The sequence below is a fragment of the Oncorhynchus keta genome, chromosome 27 (assembly GCF_023373465.1).
Source record: "Oncorhynchus keta strain PuntledgeMale-10-30-2019 chromosome 27, Oket_V2, whole genome shotgun sequence".
NCBI classification, from domain to species: domain Eukaryota; kingdom Metazoa; phylum Chordata; class Actinopteri; order Salmoniformes; family Salmonidae; genus Oncorhynchus; species Oncorhynchus keta.
In genome coordinates, this window is record NC_068447.1 from 22,237,191 (window position 1) to 22,259,512 (window position 22,322).

At 43.9% G+C, this 22,322-nt stretch overlaps 1 protein-coding gene across 2 annotated transcripts in view; it reads left to right on the forward strand.

Annotated features, from left to right (window-relative positions):
* Positions 1–785: 785 nt before the first annotated feature.
* Positions 786–22,322, forward strand: part of LOC118370709 (prickle-like protein 2) — a 56,992-nt gene continuing 35,455 nt past the window's right edge. For both annotated transcript variants that reach the window (XM_035755796.2, XM_035755797.2), the window contains exon 1: positions 786–1,274. The gene's annotated coding sequence lies outside the window, so the exon portion shown is untranslated. The remainder of the gene's footprint in view (positions 1,275–22,322) is intronic.

Below are 22,322 nucleotides of genomic sequence, written 5' to 3' on the forward strand. Positions count from 1 at the left end.
ATTCTTGCAGTCAATTTTCAGTGTACAAATGATTTATAACTATGCTCATACCCCCCCCCCGACCATCCGCTCAAGGAAAATCGGCCCACGGCTGAATGTAATTGGGGACCCCTGGTGTCGATGGTGGCAGGTTGGTTGAATGAATGTCATTATAATCCAACAGCAGTGGTCAGTTGTAAAGGGTTTGCAATCAGCAGCACTTCAGAATAAGAAGGAGAATCAGCCCTAGAATTCCCTGATTCTGCCCAGCAGGTTTATTTATCCCCCCTATTCAATCAGGCGTAACCCAACAGGACAAAATAGCTTATTATCAAGAAGATGTCAAATCCACCAGGGGACTCTGCATTCCCCTTCACTTTCTGTGCCTGATCTAATTATGCATCAGAGGAGAAACCCTTTCCCTGACAGACTACTGTGACACAGTTTCAAAGAGGAATGCAGCTGTCATTCACTGACTACCTCTCATATGACCAGAGTCCACTGAATCCCCGCCCATAAAATCGTCAAGTATGTAAACGTTCTCTCAGACTTTCCCCTTCCTTGTCTCTGCTTGTTTTATCCTCGTCTCCTTCCCTCCTTGTTTCATCCCCTTCTCCTCATGATAGCAGTGGTGGAGCCTCGGCCCTGGTTAGTACGCTTGTGATTTTAATCATAGGCAGTTCGCCGCGTTGTGATTGGCTCAGAGACGATGACTCACTCTCTAACAGGCTGGAGAGATGATGAGAAGAGGAGGGGGGGGTAGAGGTGGGAGTAGCTTTCTATCAGTCTATCTCTCAGTGAGAGCCTGCTTGCCTAACTCTCATTAGCGCTCACAGAAAGTTCATAACACACATGCCATGCATGTGAAGGAAGCCAACACAACCTGAATGTGCTGATCTGTTGTAGTATTCTTCTCCCTTTACCTCTGAGCAGCCTTGAGGAGAGACACCACGCCTGGAGGAGAAATAAAGAGAGAAAGAGAGAGAATAACAGAGTGAGGGAGGGAGACTTGAGCTGGTGACAGAGCTTGCAGGCTCCAGTCGTGCCTCTCATCTGTCTGCTACTGCTGCTGCGTTGCAGTCAGAGTCAGAGCCAGGGGCTGAGCTGAGCTGGTGTTTTTCTCAGTGATCGACAGACAGACAGAGCAGTGAGCTGTAAGCTGTGAACAGTACTGTACCTCTGCCACACCACTGCCATGACAACACTGTGAGTGAAAAGAGAGAGTTCCTCCTGTCCACCACCTCTCTAAAGCTACAGCTGCGGAACCCTGCAGCCACAGACAGATAATTACAGAGGTGAGTCTGTCTGCTGCTTTTCTGTAGTCTGTAGTCAGAGAGAGAGGGCGAGAGAGATTTCAATTTGCAGTAGTGAACTGTTTTGGCAATAAAACATATGTATCCACTGAATTGAGGGAGAGAACGAAAGAAAGAGAGGGAAATAATTGTATGGTGTGTTTTGGTTCACAGCTTAATGTGCTCGTAAAACTTCATGAATTGATCTTTGGTATTGTTTTCATTCGTCTTGGGTGAGAGAATGTGACGTCTTAGTTTCTTGGTGTGTTAGATGACTCAGAAAGATGTAACACTGAAGTGTTTATAATAAGACTGAACAGGTTTAATGCTGATGATATTACCAAAGGAAAGTGTGGAAAGTTTTATGAGTTTGATACCATTTTTAGGGTGTATCCATTATGAACTGCCACAGACAATGGGTGTGTGTGTGGATGCTATGTTTATGTGTGTGTGTGTGTGTGTGTGTGTGTGTGTGTGTGTCTCTCTGTTTGTGTATCCTGTTTACTTTTTGAATGGCAAGTTATGTATCGAGCTATATCCCTCTTACAACCTGTGTGTGTGTGTGTGTGTGTGTGTGTGTGTGTGTGTGTGTGTGTGTGTGTGTGTGTGTGTGTGTGTGTGTGTGTGTGTGTGTGTGTGTGTGTGTGTGTGTGTGTGTGTGTGTGTGTGTGTGTGTGTGTGTGTGTGTGTGTGTGTGTGTGTGTGTGTGTGTGTGTGTGTGCATGCGCACATGCCCTTGTGTGTGCCTGTGCCTGTGTTGGTGCGTTCCAGTGAGAGAGAAAGAAAGAAGCAGTGAGAAAGAGCGAGAGGGAGAGAGAGAGTGGGTGGATGAACACAGCAGCAGCAACATTACTGTTATCTGACTCAGGAGTAATGAAACATGAAGACACAAGTGTCTTTTCAGCTGCTCTGATTTAAACCACCGACCAGCTGACAGAATGCAAATATCCACATAGCTAGGCTACTGTACCTTACAGCTGTCCAGCCAGCCTGTCAACTGTATAAATCAATATCTGTATAGCTGTCCCTCTAGTTCTCAGGGTGACTGTGGGTCTAGATCATCTCCTCTGTACTGTGTGAAGGCTGATCCATCCCTATGGACTGAGCTGTGTGGGCAGGGGTGGAGCATGGAGAGCTGTACTGCAGTAATCTTGCCCGTGACACAGTTGATAACTGCCTCCTATTTCCGCCTTCTAAGCCATATGAATGGCTTTCTAAGCCAGCATGGGGAAAGGGTTCAGTGGTGATGTCTAATGTGTTAGTACTAACCACTTGTAGATGCTTCTGGGGGGTTTCTGCTGCAGATTTTTCTGTTAGGTACTGTCTATTGCTATTAGCAGGCTCTGACTGTTTTGGAGTTTGTTTTTAATAGACGATCGATTCAGTGTGAAATTCCTCCATTTTAGTGTGTGAAGACATCAATTGAGGCCATTTCTGTTTCTTACGTCAGTTACTGTAGAAGCATAGAGGAATAGACTGAGAGGAAATGGTGGAGAATGTTGTTTGCTTCATTCATGTAGAACAAGGACAACTGCAGATTTCAGAGAAAAGCAGCGTCTGGATAATACGCTGGGAATGCCACAACCTCTGCCACAACCTCTGCCACAGCCTCTGCCAAGCCTCTGCCAAGCCTCTGCCACTCCTGTCTGTCTATCTGAGAGATGTTGAGAGATGCAGAGAGATGCGTAAGCTCCCTACTGACCCTTTCACATCCCTTTATTCCCCCTCCTTCCACCCCTCCATCTCTCTCCCACTGTAATTGAAGTGTCGTCTCTCCACTTCCACAGAATCGACCCCCCCTCTTCCGACCCCCTCCGCTTCTCCCCCCAGCTCTGTCGCCACAGAAACGGCTGATTCTGGAAGGGTGGTGGGTGGAAAAAGACACAGAGATCCTGAATGCTCTGCCTCCTGCAGCATTGTACTGTAGTTATCTGCATCTGTAGTGCCTATTGGCCGTGGCTCGAATGGGTTAGTGAATGGTGCTGGCAACACCACAGTTGTGGGTTCAATTCCTGCTTGGGTCACTGTTGGTTATTGAATCTGTGTTCTCACTGTTCTGTGCTTTGAATGAAAGGGGCTGCTCAATGACCATGTTGTGGCTAATGTAACGCTGGAGGGTTACACACCTGACAGAGGATACTTTGTGTGTGTGTTCTCAGACGTATCACTGAGCTGATTAATAATGTAATGTAGCATGACAAGACAGTTATTAATGGCTGTGGCTCGACCTTGCACTCTTGCAGTCGATAGGATGCCTAGTGAATGATGGAGAGATATGGATCGCGTTATAGGAGAGACCACAAACCAGATGTTGAGAAGCCATGCCATGCTAATGTGTTCATGATGTGATGTAATGGAACATGCTTGCCCCCTCAGATTGTAAAGGACCACACACATGCCAATGAACACTGTAAGAGGCAGGTCTCTGGTGGGACCTACAGCACAGGCATGTCAATCAAACAGAATCATTTCTGTTTGTCCCCTCCTACACACACACAAGTTTGTTTTCTTCTTGTCAAGTTTTCCATTCCTACAGTACAATATACAAAACTATTATTAATTCTGTGCAACCTTCACTGTGTGTTTTTGCCATATACAGTTGAAGTCGGAAGTTAACATACACTTAGGTTGGAGTGATTAAAACTCGTTTTTCAACCACTCCACAAACAAACTATAGTTTGGCAAGTCGGTTAGGACATCTACTTGTGCATGACACAAGTCATTTTTCCAACAATTGTTTACAGACAGATTATTTCACTTATAATTCAGAAGTTTACATACACTAAGTTGACTGTGCCGTTAAACAGCATGGAAAATTAAAGAAAATTATGTCATGGCTTTAGAAGCATCTGATAGGCTAATTTACATCATTTGAGTCTATTGGAGGTGTACCTGTGGATGTATTTCAAGGCCTACCTTCAAACTCTTTGCTTGACATCATGGGAAAATCAAAAGAAATCAGCCAAGACCTCAGAAAAAAATTGTGTACTTCCACAAGTCTGGTTCATCATTGGGAGCAATTTCCAAATGCGTTCATCTGTACAAACAACAGTACGCAAGTATAAACACCATGGGACCACGCAGCCATCATACTGCTCAAGAAGGAGGCGCATTCTGTCTCCTAGAGATGAACATACTTTGGTGCGAAAAGTGCAAATTAATCCCAGAACAACAGCAAAGGACCTTGTCAAGATGCTGGAGGAAACAGGTACAAAGTATCTATATCCACAGTAAAAACTAGTCCTATATCGACATAACCTGAAAGGCCGCTCAGCAAGGAAGAAGCCACTGCTCCAAAACCGCCATAAAAAAGCCAGACTACGGTTTGCAACTGCACATGGGAACAAAGATCGTACTTTCTGGAGAAATGTCCTCTGGTCTGATGAAACAAAAATAGAACTGTTTCGCCATAATGACCATCATTATGTTTGGAGAAAAAAGGGGTAAGCTTGCAAGCCGAAGAACACCATCCCAACCTTGAAGCACGGGGGTGGCAGCATCATGTTTTGGTGCAGGAGGGACTGGTGCACTTCACAGAATAGATGGCATCATGAGGAGGAAAATTATGTGGATATATTCAAGCAACATCTCAAGACATCAGTCAGAAAGTTCAAGCTTGGTCGCAAGTGGGTCTTCCAAATAGACATTGATCCCAAGCATACTTCCAAAGTTGTGGAAAAATGGCTTAAGGACAACAAAGTCAAGACATTGGAGTGGCCAACACAAAGCCCTGACCTCAATCCTATAGAACATTTGTGGGCAGAACTGAAAAAGCGCGTGCGAGCAAAGAGGCTTACAAACCTGACTAAGTTACACCAGCTCTGTCAGGAGGAATGGGACAAAATTCACCCAACTTATTGTGGGAAGCTTGTGGAAGGCTACCCAAAAATGTTGACTCAAGTTAAACAATTTAAAGGCATTTCTACCAAATACTAATTGAGTGTATGTAAACTTCTGACCCACTGGGATTGTGATGAAAGAAATAAAAGCTGAAATAAGTAATTCTCTCTACTATTATTCTGACATTTTACATTCTTAAAATAAAGTGGTGATCCTAACTGACCTAAGAAATTGACTTTTTACTAGGATTAAATGTCAAGAATTGTGAAAAACTGAGTTTAAATGTGTTTGGCTAAAGTATATGTAAACTTCTGACTTCAACTGTAGGGGACTGGGGCTGGGATACATAAAAAAAAAAACATTGAATAAAAATATAGGACTAAATATATCACGGCAAGAGAGACAACACGGCAGCGTAGCCTAGTGGTTAGAGCGTTGGACTAGTAACCGGAAGGTTGCGAGTTCAAACCCTCGAGCTGACAAGGTATAAATCTGTCATTCTGCCCCTGAACAGGCAGTTAACCCACTGTTCCTAGGCCGTCATTGAAAATAAGAATATGTTCTTAACTGACTTGCCTGGTTAAATAAAGGTTAAAAAAACAAAAAACACAAGGAGAGACCTAAGATAACAACTCATCATGGTCGCAACACAACATGACAAAAACATGGTCGTAGCACAAAACATTATTGGGCACAGACAACAACACAAAGAGCAAGAAGGTAGAGACAACAATACATCACGCAAAGCATCCAACTGTCCAGTTTGAGTACACTCAGAAAAAAGGTGCTATCTCGAACCTAAAATGTTAATTTGGCTGTCCCCATAGGAGAACCAATTGAAGAACCATTTTTGGTTCCAGGTACAACCTTATTGGGTTCCATGTAGAACCCTTTCCCCATAGGGTTCTACATGGAACCCAAAAGAGTTCTACCTGGTTCTCCTATTGGGAAGCTGAAGAACCCTTTTGGAACCATTTTTTCTAAGAACGTTTGAAATATATTGTGATATTGATGAATCACAATTTAAAAATGAACATCCATCAAACTGCAGGTGCAGGGTCCATGGAATAACAAGGATGCCAGCACACTGTCTCATACATAACTAATATCTATGTGAGAGTGGGTATTCATCTTTTTATGAAGATGAATCACAGGGCATTAAAATCCACTCAGTTAATCAGGCCTATGGTCCATGTCACACTGCTGCTAGTGCTGACAGTGACTCATCCCTATGGCTATAGGTCAGTATAAACCCTTTTTAAACTAACGTCATGAAAAAGGTCTCTGGAACAAGTTTGGGGCCCCATGGAAACCTCTGCTCACTGAAAGCTGTCACTGTCACAGAACCACAACACAGTTAGTCCCACACAGGACCCCATGAGACCGCCCTTAGTGAATGCCTGATTAAATTAGGACGGGAATTATGCTTAGGCAGGAAGTACTGTGGGAGATCCAGGTTCATCTAGGTTGTTTTTCTCCCTGGAAATGATCTTTTGGATCTCTGCCTGCTGTGTGATGTATTACGTCATTGATCCCCCAATGTGTAATTTCCTTTTATATCCATCCAGAAATATTATTAGAAGTATACACTATGGGGACTGGAGTCTTTCTATTCAATAAGACTAACTTCAGTATGAAAGGTTCAAAGCTTCGAGTCCTGCTTTACATTACTTGGGTAAGAACATGTCTAATGGCTAAAGAAAACTAGTGCAATGCATGTGTATGCACTTACATATAGGCTGACACTCTTGCATTGGCATTTCCAGTTGCTATGGTGTAATGCCTACCCAAAGTTTAGTTGGGGCTATTCAATTCTATTTCTGTGATTCCGATAACAATAGGAATCGAAGAATAGAGAGGATGTGGGCTGCAGTGGTGCAGTCATTACCGTCAGCTGTGTGACGCAGAACCCACCCCAGACTCCAGACTCACACAGCATACTGCAGACACATCAAAAGTTACAGTCACAGCACTGAGCAGAGTCATCTGAGAGAATCGCTCAACACAGGTGGAGGAGGAAAACACAGGTGCCACTGCTTCATAATCCCTTAAAGGTGTTACGATAAGAAGAATATCCCATGATGACGATGAGGATAGAATAAGAGGATATTGCTCCTGCGTAATGTTTTCCTCACATTCCAATTACCTTAGGTTTCTCACTTTCTAAATTCTCTCTCTATTCATGTCATTAGAACAGCAGTGGAAGCAGATATCTCTTACGACTATGCTGTTACCCCCATTGGAAGCCTTAGAGTGCAGAGCTATGTCCTGATCAGTCATCCAGTCATGGTTTGAGGACACTTGCCCCTCCAGTGTAGCTGAGGGGATATGTGTGGAATTGTGGGCCTCAGGTGGAAATCAGCTGCTCTTTCCTTAAAGTACAACCCTTTGGAGCTCATTTGTTCAGTTACAGAAAGTGGGTGTGTGCAAGCATGTGTGTGTATGTGCCCTTCAGCTCATTCAGTGTGTCATGTGACTTCTGGTACACGTTCCTGCCGAGTAGTCAGCTGACTGTAGTGGCAGCTCCCTGTTGTGCACTAGCACGTCCTGTACCCATGGATACACAACATCCCCCAAGAGAGGAGAAGAGAGAGAGAGAGAGAGAGAGAGAGATGGGAGAGAGTAGGAGGATGTCACAGTAGCACCTTCCTGAACAATCCCAACAGTCTTGATGGTCAGGTAAGACGTGATAGGACCTCATCTCTCTCTGTCTGCCCAGTTGGCTAGGGTTAGGGTTAGGGTTAGGGTTAGGGTGACACTGTCATTGTGGGGGGAAGCAAGTCTGACCAACCCAAACTGTAGCAGGCAAAATTGAAGATTTTCAGGGATGAGAACAAGTACAAAGAGAGTGTTTATGAAGAGGAAATGAGAGCAAGAGAGAAAGAGAGAGGGAGAGATTGATAAAGAGAGAACGAGTGGGAGGGAGTCAGTGTTTCCAAGGTACCCCACTGGTGATTAATGAGGGTGTGATAGAGGTTATTCTCGTTCCTCACCCCCCCATCCTTCCATCCCTCTGCCTTTACTTTCTCCCTTAGTTTTCTCCTCCCTCTCTCTGCCAAAACAGCCCAGGCCTGGCAGAGGCGTTCCTCAAACAGGGTAATGCAGTGTGGAAGACTGATCCATCCTGACTGGGTAATTGATTGAAGTGAAACGAAGAGGGGGAGGACATTAGCTGTGACACTCTACACTCATGTAGAGGGATGCATCCCTCACTTAGCTGATCAGATTAATGATTATGGAGTGGGCTTCGGTTATTGACTTTGCATTCTCAACTATCCCCAGCTGGCATATAGATTGATTTGCTCAATAAGTTTGGACCTTTCATTTTAATTGAATTGTTCTAATGATAAATTGGGCAGTTTTAAAATATTTGGTCTGAAGAATATTAATATGGCTGAGTCGTGGGGTTTAAACTGTGTGATCTCTGGAAAGAACAACTGCTGTGAATCGTAACTTTACCGAATGGACTGGGGTCACTTTACCTTTAGTGTTTCAGTTAAGGTTTGGACCTGGGTAGTTCTTTATAGATGGCCCTTGTACTCTAGATCAGTGGTTCCCAACCTTTTCCAGTCTGGGGACCACCGAATCACTGTCAAAAGCTTTTGAGAACCACCAGTAGAGTATATATTTTTAAATCAAATATCTTGCCGGTCAAATTTGTAACGTATTAAATGCCTATTATTATTTTTAAACATTTGCATTGTGAAAAGTAATGTAAAATTCCTTAAAATAAGTCATTCAAAAAAATTGATTGATAAATTGCAGTACGCAGACCGTAGTTTATAAACCCCTGCTGTATGATGCCCTATAAATTGCACCTTGAGGAGATAAAAAAAGTTGTATTATAGTATATATGGATTACTAGTGGAGACCTGATCCAGACAGAGACATCATCTGAGCTCATTTTAAACCCATCTGCAGCCATGTGAGCCCGACTCTAACAGTGTATTCGGAAAGTATTCAGACCCCTTGACTTTTTTCACTTTCTGTTACGTTACAGCTTTATTCTAAAATTAATTAAATAGTTTATTTTTCCCCTTATCAATCTAAACACAATACCCTATAATGACAAAGCAAAAACAGGTTTGATTTTGTTTAATAAAAATGTAAAAAATATACATTTACACAAGTTTTCAGACCGTTTACTCAGTACTTTGTTGAAGCAACTTTGGCAGCGATTACAGCCTCAAGTCTTCTTGGGTATGACACCACAAGCTAGGCACATCGGTATTTGCGGAGTTTCTCCCATTTTTCTCTGAAGATCCACTCAAACTATGTCAGGTTGGATGGGGAGTGTTGTTGCACAGCTATTTTCAGGTCTCTCCAGAGGTGTTCGATCAGGTTCAAGTCTGGGCTCTGGTTGGGCCACTCAAGGACATTCAGAGACTTGTCTCAAAGCCACTCCTGTGTTTTGTTGGCTGTGTGCTTAGGGTCGTTGTCTTGTTGGTATGTGAACCTTTGCCCCAGTCTGAGGTCCTGAGCGCTCTAGAGCAGGTTTTCTTCAAGGATCTCTCTGTACTTTGCTCTGTTAATCTTTCCCTCAATCCTGACTGGTCTCCCAGTCCCTGCCAGTGGAAAAACATCCCAACAGCATGACACTACCATCACCATGCTTGACCGTAGGGATGGTGCCAGGTTTCCTCCAGATGAGACGCTTGGCATTCAGGACAAAGAGTTCAATCTTGGTTTCATCAGACTAGAGCATCTTGTTTCTCATGGTCTGAGAGTCCTTTAGGTGCCTTTTAGCAAACTCCAAGCGGGCTTTCATGTGCCTTTTACTGAGGAGTGGTTTCCATCTGGCCACTCTACCATAAAGGCCTGATTGGTGCTCCCATCTCAACAGAGGAACTCTGTAGCTCTGTCAGAGTGACCATTGGGATCTTGGTCACCTCCCTGACCAAGGCCCTTCTCAGTTTGGCTTGGTGGCCAGCTCTAGGAAGAGTCTTGGTGGTTCCAAACTTCTTCCATTTAAGAATGCTGGAGGCCACTGTGTTCTTGGGGACCTTCAATGGTGCAGACAATTTTTGGTAACCTTCCTGTGCCTCGACACAATCCTGTCTCGGAGCTGTATGGACAATTCATTTGACCTCATGGCTTGGTTTTTGCTCTGACATGCACTGTCAACTGTGACCTTATATAGACAGGTGTGTGCCTTTCCAAATCATGTCCAATCAATTGAATTGACCACAGGTGGACTCCAATCAAGTTGTAGAAACATCTCAAGGATGATCAATGGAAACAGGATTTGCCTGAGCTAAATTTTGAATCTCATAGCAAAGGGTCTGAATTCTTATTTAAATGAGGTATTTCTGTTTTTTGTGGAAAAAGGGAAGGGGTCTGAATACTTTCCGAATGCACTGTAATTTTGAAGCAGAGTGATGTTTGGGGGGGAAGACACATTTATTTTCTCTGGGGTGAAATGTTGAATGCTGTGTCTTCAACGAGTTGTCATGAAAATCCTGCAGGCTTTGGTGGAGTGTCTGAGATTGCTGCCTCTGCCTTCAGCTCCCTGCTGTCTGCTGATGACTAATTCCCTCTCCACACACACTCGATATTAAAACGCTTAAATTGGCTTCAGCAAGCCCATTATTAACACACTCATTAGTACTGATTGAATGCTCAAGAGCCATCGTACCATCGTTTTACCTCGACTGCTCCTCCATCCTCCTCGTCTATCTGTCTAGCAGATTCGTAATCTTCACACAGAGGTTCTGAGTCATTTTGGTCCTTCTGAGGTGCCATTGAGCTTAGTTTCAGGGTGTCTCGGTGCTAACCTCATAGCTCTGGCCAATTAGTCCCATCTGGACCTGCTCTTCCTGCCATCTGGTCCTCTTTTCGCTCTAAATGGCCAATCACCTCGTGAGTTCTGGTTTCAAAATGGCTCCGGTGTAACATTCCTGGCAAGAGGGAGGTGTGATGAAGGATGAATGAAAGGGCAACATAGAGCTTTACAGGGTAGATATAGTTATGGCTTTTCAATTGATGAAGTCCCTTTCACTTTATGCTACTACACACAATATGATTTTCCAATCTGTCACAGTATAAAGTGCTGACCAATTTAGGAGGGAGATTACTTAGAGAACGATACAGACTTCATGTTATCACTTGACATTTACATTTTAGTCCTTTAGCAGACGCTCTTATCCAGAGCATGCATACAAACCACAACATTTCATTTAATTTTTTTGGAACATTTCACGTGTAGTTTCATGTTATCACATGTTGCTTTACATGTTGTCACATATTATCACATTAACTTCAATTAAGATCACATGTGATTACATGAAAACATGTGTTTTTGGAACACTTCACATGTGAAATTCATGTGGTTTTTCCATAAGCCTGATTCCTCAAATCAAAAGTTGCCTACCGCCAAACTCAGTTTGGAAAGGGAGACAGAAGAAGGGGTAAACCAAGATAAGGTGGATATCATGTCGGTGTATGCCAGAGAGGATGGTGATAAAGGTGATTGATGATGATGTGTGTGTGTAGGCCTACCTAACCAGGTGTACTGAGAGGAAATGCAGGTTGTGATTCTGCTACTGGTGCTGTACTGGTGGTGACGATGGTGATGGTTGTGATGTTGGTTAGGCCTCTCCTGTCAATCAATCAATCACATGTATTTTATAAAGCCCTTTTTACATCAGCAGTTGTCACAAAGTGCTTACACAGATACCCAGCCTGACTGCTCTATGCAGATGAGTGTGAGGAGAGCAGCCTGTATGAGAACTATCTGTGTGGCTGCCATGGCCGAGGCCTGGGGGTCTCTCCACTGAGGGACAGAACTGAGACTACTAATGGCATTACTATTGTCTCTCTGAAATACCATAACCCTATTCAACACCCATAGATTCAAACAGACAGAGGCACACACATGGGCAATAAAACAGACAAGCATGTATGCATGCCAGTGGAGGCTGCTGAGGGAAAACGGTTCATAATAATGGCTGGAACAGAGCGATTGGAATGGAATCAAACACTGTGTTTGATGTATTTAATACCATTCCACCTATTCTACTCTAGCCATTACCATGAGCAAGTCCTCCCCAATTAAGGTGCCACCAACCTCCTGTGATGCTCACACACACACACACACACACACACACACACACACACACACACACACACACACACACACACACACACACACACACACACACACACACACACACACACACACACACACACACACACACACACACACACACACACACACACACACACACACACACACACACATACCCACTAGCCGAACTCATAAGGCTGGCCTCGGTGTCATAGTCTAACATTAATATTTACAACTGTGAATACTGAATGGAGTCAAGTGGATGGTGTACTGATTGTCAAAATGGAAGGGGATTTTTCTGCTCTGCAATGAATGACTGTGACATCCATGTAAATCACCACGGCTGTATGAAACTGACTACACTGTTAAGAGGCTGATTTACATAGAAAATTCTTACACACTCCCCAAATCCCAAATCTAAATTCTTCTTCTCCAGATGGCAGATCTGCATTTTAAATCCTTCGTTTTCTTGAGTTCTCTGTTTGGAATTCCTTTAGAGGCTAGATCCAGTCGACCAGAAAGATGTGGGTTTCTGCTAATGATTTCTCTTATCACCTAAATGGGTTTGATGAGATGAGGGAGCGCAGTGCAGCGAAGCTGCTAGCTATTACAACTCCTCTGTAAAAACCGCAAGCATGCACACACACACACACACAAACAAAAGCACATGCACACACATATGCGAGCGCACGCACACACACACACACACACACACACACACACACACACACACACACACACACACACACACACACACACACACACACACACACACACACACACACACACACACACACACACACACACACACACACACACACACACACACACACACACACACACACACACACACACACACACACACACACACACACACACACACACTCACAGACACTCACACTCCAAATCAACAGAGCTGCTATGGTGCTGTACCACCTGCCTCTTATTAACCCCCTCATCAAGCAGAATAATATCACTGCTAATCCAATTGTCTCAGCCCACAACCTTCCTACAGCATTCCTACAGCCTTACACAGCATTCGTACAGTGTTACCACAGCTTTCCTTCAGCCTTCCTACAGCATTCCTACAGTGTTCCTACAGGCTTCTTACAGGCTTCCTGCAGCCTTCGCACTGCATTCATACAGCATTCATACAGTGTTCCCACAGCAGGAATGGGCTGGATTGGGTTTTGCCCTCTTTCCCCGCATTCGGGAAGTCAAATGAAAAGTAAAGCACTCCTGGCTTACACATACATTTATTTATCTCTTGCTATTTTGCCATGTTTCTTGATTTTTCTTTCTCCCTATTGCATCTCTCTCCCTCTCTATCTTCTGTGAGTGCAGAAGAATTGGAGGTCAGAACGTGGTGAGCAGAACCCGGCTGGGTGTCTGGATCTGATTAGAAAAAGCACTTTCTGTGTGACTGTGGCTCCTGCTTACCTCATGGGAGGCTCTCTAACCGTTAATCAAACAGGGGGAACTACTGAAAGAGGCATCAAATCGCTCTCTCTTCCCTACTAGTTCTTGATTCGTATTTATTTTATTTTTCTCTCCCTCCCCACTAGCATCCCAAACCTCCCTTTCCTAAGTCTTCCTGGTTGTTTTGATCCACTGGCATAGGGCTGCTGTTTTGATTAGTTGATGAGGTGCGGTCAAGCCGGTCATAGAGGGAATTGTAATGTGAGGAGTGCTGGGAGTTATTTTACCCCTGTAGCTAATGATTTCCCCCCCAGCCGTGTGTGTGTGTGTGTGTGTGTGTGTGTGTGTGTGTGTGTGTGTGTGTGTGTGTGTGTGTGTGTGTGTGTGTGTGTGTGTGTGTGTGTGTGTGTGTGTGTGTGTGTGTGTGTGTGTGTGTGTGTGTGTGTGTGTGTTCACACAGTGTTAACTCATGCATAGTCAGAAAGCACCCAGACTCTGAAGAAATCACTGTAGAAATACGAAGCACCTCGTAGACTTTTTACAACCTCTGCTATAATGAAACTCCTTAATATGACATATACTGAGCTCATATGGTATATAGGCTTCTCCTAGTTGTTGTAAAACTACATTCATTGTTAAAAGACCAGAGACTCCTTATTAAGAGGCCAATCAGAGGTTATTGATCCTTAACCCTGAAAGAGTGTGACTGGAGCACTATTGGACACTTTTAAACAATGTCCTCAAACAGTTGGTTGACTTTGCCATGCCTTTAATTGCTAAGGAAACAGAATTAAGCATGTACAATCACCAATGGTCTGTCCTTAGAATTACCAGATCCTGCTAGTACCACATTTGTCCTAGGTTGTCTTGCAAGGGAATAAAAGGTTCAAGTATTCATCCCCCTTGGCGTTTTTCCTATTTTGTTGCATTACAACCTGTAATTTAAATGGATTTTTATCGGATTTCATATAATGGACATACACAAAATAGTCCAAATTGGTAAATGAAATGAAATTGATTTAAAAATATAAAATACAATAAAAATGAAAGTGGTGCGTGCATATGTATTCACCCCCTTTGTTATGAACCCCCTAAATAAGATCTTGTGCAACCAATTACATTCAGAAGTCACATAATTAGTTGAAAAAGTCCACCTGTGTTCAAACTAAGTGTCACATGATCTCAGTATATATTCACCTGTTCTGAAAGGCCCCAGAGTCTGCAACCTCTAAGCAAGGGGCACCACCAAGCAAGCGGCACCATGAAGACCAAGAAGCTCTCCAAACAGGTCAGTGACAAAGTTGTGGAGAAGTACAGATCAGGGTTGGGTCATAAACTTTGAACATCCCACGGAGCACCGTTAAATCACTTTAAGCCGTACACTCCACAGAGCTGGGCTTTACGGAAGAGTGGCCAGAAAAAAAGCCATTGCTCAATGAAAAAAATGAGCATTCACATTTGGTGTTTGCCAAAAGGCATGTGGGAGACTCCCCAAACATATGGAAGAAGGTACTCTGGTCAGTTGAAACTAAAATTGGCCATCAAGGACAACGCTATGTCTGGCGCAAACCAAACACCGCTCATCATCCCGAGGACACCATCCCACAGTGAAGCATGGTGGTGGCAGCATCATGCTTTGGGTATGTTTTTTCATCGTCAGGGACTGGGAAACTGGTCAGAATTGAAGGAATGATGGATGACGCTAAATACAGGGAAATTTTGGAGGGAAACCTGTTTCAGTCTTCCAGAGATTTGAGACTTGGACAGAGATTCACCTTCCAGCAGGACAATGACCCTAAGCATACTGCTAAAGCAACACTTGAGAGGTTTAAGGGGAAACATTTAAATGTCTTGGAATGGCCTAGTCAAATCCCAGACCTCAATCCAATTGAGAATCTGTAGTATGACTTAAAGATTGCTGTACACCAGCGAAACTCATCCAACTTGGAAAAATGCCAAGGGGGGTGAATACTTTCGCAAGCCACTGTAAATACTTTAGTCTGAGACTGACATCATTGAAGTAATTTGTGGTGACAAGGGGCACGAGGAGCATTGTAAAAAACAAGGTCATCAAAGATTGGATTGTCTCTAACCAATCAGAGTATCAAAGCCTCTGTTTTACTCATGTGTGTTCTGGCTCTGGACCAACCCATTGGTTTCTGGACCGATCAGATGGCCTCTAATGTGATCGCATTTGGTGAAGGGTTGGGGAGGTATTCAGATCCAGACTCATTGCGGAGAAGACACTAACGTCCGTGGGAGTGGCGTAGCGTTTGGCCCTAAACAAGTAGTCTGGGTCGTTCCATCAATTCGGTTTTCTGAGAGGTAAACATATTTTTTTCTTATGGATTTCACCAAATGTTATTATTTTATTAATTCTGTCATAAAGAGTTTATGTTCAACTTCATGAGAAAAAAACTTGAGGTTAAATTAAAAAGAATGTCTACAGTAAGTGCCTATTTAAGTACCAAATAAAGTTAAGTTAAAAATAAAGTAACAGGATTGACCATAACAGGGTTGATGATTTCATCTTAAATCAGCCATTAATCCCCTTGTGTGTTGTGTGCAACAGGGAGTGGAAAATGAATGCACGCTTAATTTTGGGGCTCCCGAGTGGCGCAGGGGTCTAAGGTACTGCATCTCAGTGCTAGAGGCATCACTGTAGACCCTGGTTCAATTCCAGGCTGAATAACGTCCTGCCATGATTGATAGTCCCATAGGGCGGCGCACAATTGGCCCAGCATCGTTAGGGTTTGGCCGAGGTAGGCCATCATTGTAAGTAAATCCTTTTGTAAAATTCACAATAATTATTTTTCTTCTACATTTATAGCCTGTCTATCTATGCGTAATAGGGTTGACGTGTTACGCTCGACCTGCCCACAAAAACACCGGAAAATGGCCCAAAAGCTGCTTTTACACTATGATTTGACTACTAGATGTTCAATGTTTCTTTGAAAGAGTGTGCATGGAGGGACATGTCAAAATGCTGCATTTTTGCACTTTATCAAATCTTTATTAATATACAAATCTGATTTATTGAATTCTCCATGTGGTCTATATTAAAGGGCACTTAATTGACTTTAACAAGCTTTACAATTCAATATTGGGGCACAATTTCTACTTTAAATATCAAAGGGATGCAAAAGGCACTCTTTTCATGGAACGACACTACTATGTTAGAAACAGGAGGTCCATTTGGACTCATAAAGAACAAAATTAAGACTAGTTATTTATTCCATTAGTTTGTTGAAATGCTAATTGTAACAGTATTTACAGTAGCAAATAATTTGTCCTTAGAATGACCACATGCCTACAAGAGACAATTTGTCCGAAGGCCCATTTGGAGTAAAAGAGCAACACCCACATTGTGGAAGAAATGGTGTTACAGTAATTCAGTTGTAGCTCAGTGTAGCCATGTCTTGAACCTTAACCTGTCGTTGCATACTAATATACTAGTTAAAACTAAAATGTTCTCCTGGTTCTCCTTTATGTCCTTCTCTCTGCTGGTTGTTAATGTGATGGCCCCCCTACCATAGTGGTGATGTCATCCAGGCTGAGTTTACTCCCCACATGGCTGTATGCCTCCCAGGCCCCACAAAAACAGAAACACGTTGCTAATAGCTACCAGATCCACCTCATTAGTTAATTGTGTGTTGTGTAAAGGTCTTAATCTGTATACTGTAACTAACAGCCCACTGACATTTACACTAATGCTAACAGATAACCTCTGAAAATACTCACACTGTTATATTGTTGTGTTGGACATTCATAGTTACCCTATTGTCGTATTCAAAGAGCGTCACTATGGTCTTTGATATGAAAGTCCCACAGTAGTATGATTACTACAGGGGATCAGAGAATAAAAGCTATATTAGATGCTAACAATGTCTATATGTAATCCCCCTCTGCTTCTATTCTATGGTCCTGCCATGCATCCCTGGTAAAATAAATATGTATTCTCACAATGAAATCAAATGTATAACATCAAGCACCACATAGTAGGCTGTTCGGTGAACAAAAAACTATGGCAACACCAGGAATGGTATTTTGATACGGTATGTTACATAAACACCTTCTTGTTCTACTTCAAGGGGCTTTGTGAGTTAGACTTGATCTATGGAGACTTGATCTCTTGATCTTGTTTCATTGTCTGCCTTCTTTTTAAATGGTTGACTGTCACTGTCAAATTGGAATTCTTTGTGAGTACTATAAAGAAATGGGCGTGAGTCATTACACAGCCATTGTTCATGACATGGCTACACAATGGAGCTAGTTTTCAATAAAAGATGCAACAATGGGACAGGGTGTTAAATGAATCATGCCTTGAATGAGTGTTCCTTCTATTGTTGGGATTGGTAGCCAAGCTCAAACTGCTCCAATGGAGTCCCTATCCATAAGACTTTCCCTACAAAAGACTTTCCCAGACAGATGGCGTATTTTAACCTCCTGCCTTTTACATGGTCATGCTTATCTGAAATATATCTTTCTCAAAGCAATTATTCCCAGGTGAAAGGCATTTTATACTCTACATAGACTTTCATTATTGTGTCAAACATGAGCTAATGGAAATATATCATCTTGATAAAGATAGTTGTGACACTGTAAATGCAGTTACAGTATATACGTATGTGGTACAGAAATGATTCAAACGGAACACACACACACACACACACACACACACACACACACACACACACACACACACACACACATGCTTAGTCCACATAATACTCATCTCCAGATTGAACACAACCAAAGACTCAATTGAATAACACTGCACATGCGTAGAGTGAAGTAAATGCTTCCCATATGGTTGAGTTCACACATTGGCCGGCCCCTCTGTGCTGGTAAAAAAAATATATATATATATATTTGGATTTATGACGTTATTTATTTATGGAAGGAGAATGCTGAGAGAGCTTGCAACTGTTCAATCCAAAGTGTCATCAATCAAACTGCTGCTCCAGTTTCAACTGACCTGAACCCTAGGACCGTGCCCCAGGACTACCTGACATGATGACTCCTTGCTGTCCCCAGTCCACCTGACTGTGCTGCTGCTCCAGTTTCAACTGACCTGAACCCTAGGACCGTGCCCCAGGACTACCTGACATGATGACTCCTTGCTGTCCCCAGTCCACCTGACTGTGCTGCTGCTCCAGTTTCAACTGACCTGAACCCTAGGACCGTGCCCCAGGACTACCTGACATGATGACTCCTTGCTGTCCCCAGTCCACCTGACTGTGCTGCTGCTCCAGTTTCAACTGACCTGAACCCTAGGACCGTGCCCCAGGACTACCTGACATGATGACTCCTTGCTGTCCCCAGTCCACCTGACTGTGCTGCTGCTCCAGTTTCAACTGACCTGAACCCTAGGACCGTGCCCCAGGACTACCTGACATGATGACTCCTTGCTGTCCCCAGTCCACCTGACTGTGCTGCTGCTCCAGTTTCAACTGACCTGAACCCTAGGACCGTGCCCCAGGACTACCTGACATGATGACTCCTTGCTGTCCCCAGTCCACCTGACTGTGCTGCTGCTCCAGTTTCAACTGACCTGAACCCTAGGACCGTGCCCCAGGACTACCTGACATGATGACTCCTTGCTGTCCCCAGTCCACCTGACTGTGCTGCTGCTCCAGTTTCAACTGACCTGAACCCTAGGTCCGTGCCCCAGGACTACCTGACATGATGACTCCTTGCTGTCCCCAGTCCACCTGACTGTGCTGCTGCTCCAGTTTCAACTGACCTGAACCCTAGGACCGTGCCCCAGGACTACCTGACATGATGACTCCTTGCTGTCCCCAGTCCACCTGACTGTGCTGCTGCTCCAGTTTCAACTGACCTGAACCCTAGGACCGTGCCCCAGGACTACCTGACATGATGACTCCTTGCTGTCCCCAGTCCACCTGACTGTGCTGCTGCTCCAGTTTCAACTGACCTGAACCCTAGGACCGTGCCCCAGGACTACCTGACATGATGACTCCTTGCTGTCCCCAGTCCACCTGACTGTGCTGCTGCTCCAGTTTCAACTGACCTGAACCCTAGGACCGTGCCCCAGGACTACCTGACATGATGACTCCTTGCTGTCCCCAGTCCACCTGACTGTGCTGCTGCTCCAGTTTCAACTGACCTGAACCCTAGGACCGTGCCCCAGGACTACCTGACATGATGACTCCTTGCTGTCCCCAGTCCACCTGACTGTGCTGCTGCTCCAGTTTCAACTGACCTGAACCCTAGGACCGTGCCCCAGGACTACCTGACATGATGACTCCTTGCTGTCCCCAGTCCACCTGACTGTGCTGCTGCTCCAGTTTCAACTGACCTGAACCCTAGGACCGTGCCCCAGGACTACCTGACATGATGACTCCTTGCTGTCCCCAGTCCACCTGACTGTGCTGCTGCTCCAGTTTCAACTGACCTGAACCCTAGGACCGTGCCCCAGGACTACCTGACATGATGACTCCTTGCTGTCCCCAGTCCACCTGACTGTGCTGCTGCTCCAGTTTCAACTGACCTGAACCCTAGGACCGTGCCCCAGGACTACCTGACATGATGACTCCTTGCTGTCCCCAGTCCACCTGACTGTGCTGCTGCTCCAGTTTCAACTGACCTGAACCCTAGGACCGTGCCCCAGGACTACCTGACATGATGACTCCTTGCTGTCCCCAGTCCACCTGACTGTGCTGCTGCTCCAGTTTCAACTGACCTGAACCCTAGGACCGTGCCCCAGGACTACCTGACATGATGACTCCTTGCTGTCCCCAGTCCACCTGACTGTGCTGCTGCTCCAGTTTCTACTGTTCTGCCTTATTATTATTCGACCATGCTGGTCATTTATGAACATTTGAACATCTTGGCCATGTTCTGTTATAATCTCCACCCGGCACAGCCAGAAGAGGACTGGCCACCCCACATAGCCTGGTTCCTCTCTAGGTTTCTTCCTAGGTTTTGGCCTTTCTAGGGAGTTTTTCCTAGCCACCGTGCTTCTACACCGGCATTGCTTGCTGTTTGGGGTTTTAGGCTGGGTTTCTGTATAGCACTTTGAGATATCAGCTGATGTACGAAGGGCTATATAAATACATTTGATTTGATTTGATATATGAGTTATCGCTGCTTCTGAGAACAATCAAAGACATTAATCAATGAGAAAAAAATCTGATTGTTGAAAGTCGAAGGTAAAGATGGGATGTTATTTTTTACAACTTAGTGAGGAGGTTCCTTTGGGTGTGAAACTGACTGACCAGGCACTTTCTCAACAATGTACTAGCAGGTTTTCCATATTATTTAGAACACTGGCATTTGGAGCTTTTGGAAAATTGCAACACTACTGATATTCCAGCAGGGCCTAAAGACTAGATGTAACATATTCAAATCAAATCAAATATTATTTGTCACATGCGCCGAATACAACCGGTGTAGACCTTGCATTGAAATGCTTACAGTACATACAAGCCCAATGAAGTTTTAAGAAAAATAAGTGTTCATTAAAAATAAATAAGGAAAACATCAAATAAAAATAACATAACAAATAATTTAAGAGCAGCAGTAAATAACAATAGCGAGGCTATATACAGGGGGTGCCGTAACAGAGTCAATGTGCGGGGGCACAGGTTAGTCAAGGTAATTGAGGTAATATTTACATGTAAGTAGAGTTAAAGTGCCTATGCATTGATAATAAACAGAGAGTAGCAGAAGTGTAAAAGAGGGGGTGGGGGGCCAATGCAAATAGTCTGGGTAGCCATTTGATTAGCTATTCAGGAGTCTTATGGCTTGGGGTAGAAGCTGTTAAGAAGCCTATTGGACCTAGACTTAGTGCTCAGGAACCGCTTGCCGTGCGGAGGCAGAGAGAACACTCTATGACTAGGGTGGCCGGAGTCTTTGACAATTTTTAAGGCCTTCCTCTGTCACTGCCAGGTATAGAGGTCCTGGATGGCAGGAAGCTTGGCCCCAGTGATGTACCCGCTGTAGTGCCTTGCGGTCGGAGTCCGAGCAATTACCATACCAGGCAGGGATGCTCTCGATGGTGCAGTTGTAGAACTTTTTGAGGATCTGAGGACTCATGCCAAATTATTTTCAGTCTCCTGAGGTGGAATAGTACGAGGTGAATAATGGCTGTCCTGACATCCAGAAGCTCTTTCAGTCATAAGAAAAGGTGTCAGGAACATTACACGTTACACATAACGCGAAATAACACACACAATGGCACAATTGGTTAGGAATCCGCAAAACGGACGCCATCTCCTCCGGTGCCATTCTCACGCCCTTCTCATTTCCATATTAACAGTAAATGTGTGACACTCATAGTAAACGTAAATGTATTTTATGTTTGGTATGGTTACATAAGACAGAAGGTTATTTAATCCAAAAAAGAAAGGAGGTAGATTGGTCCTTGAGGATGGGTAGGTGTATAACGTGAATGTCTAGCAACCCAAAAGTTGTGTGTTCATATCACATCACGGACTTTTGCATTTTAGCTAATCAGCAACTTTGTAAATACTTACTACTTTTTAGCTACTTTGCAACTAGCTTACCTTAATCCTAACCTTAACCCTTAATCCTAACACCTTTAGCTAACGTTAGCCACCTAGCTAATATTAGCCACAACAAAGTGGAATTCATAACATTTCATACTCATTTGTAACATAATGTAAGAACTGTAATTTGTAACATATACGAAATGGATGATGGACTTCCACAAATTAATGTATACCATACAAAACGAACTT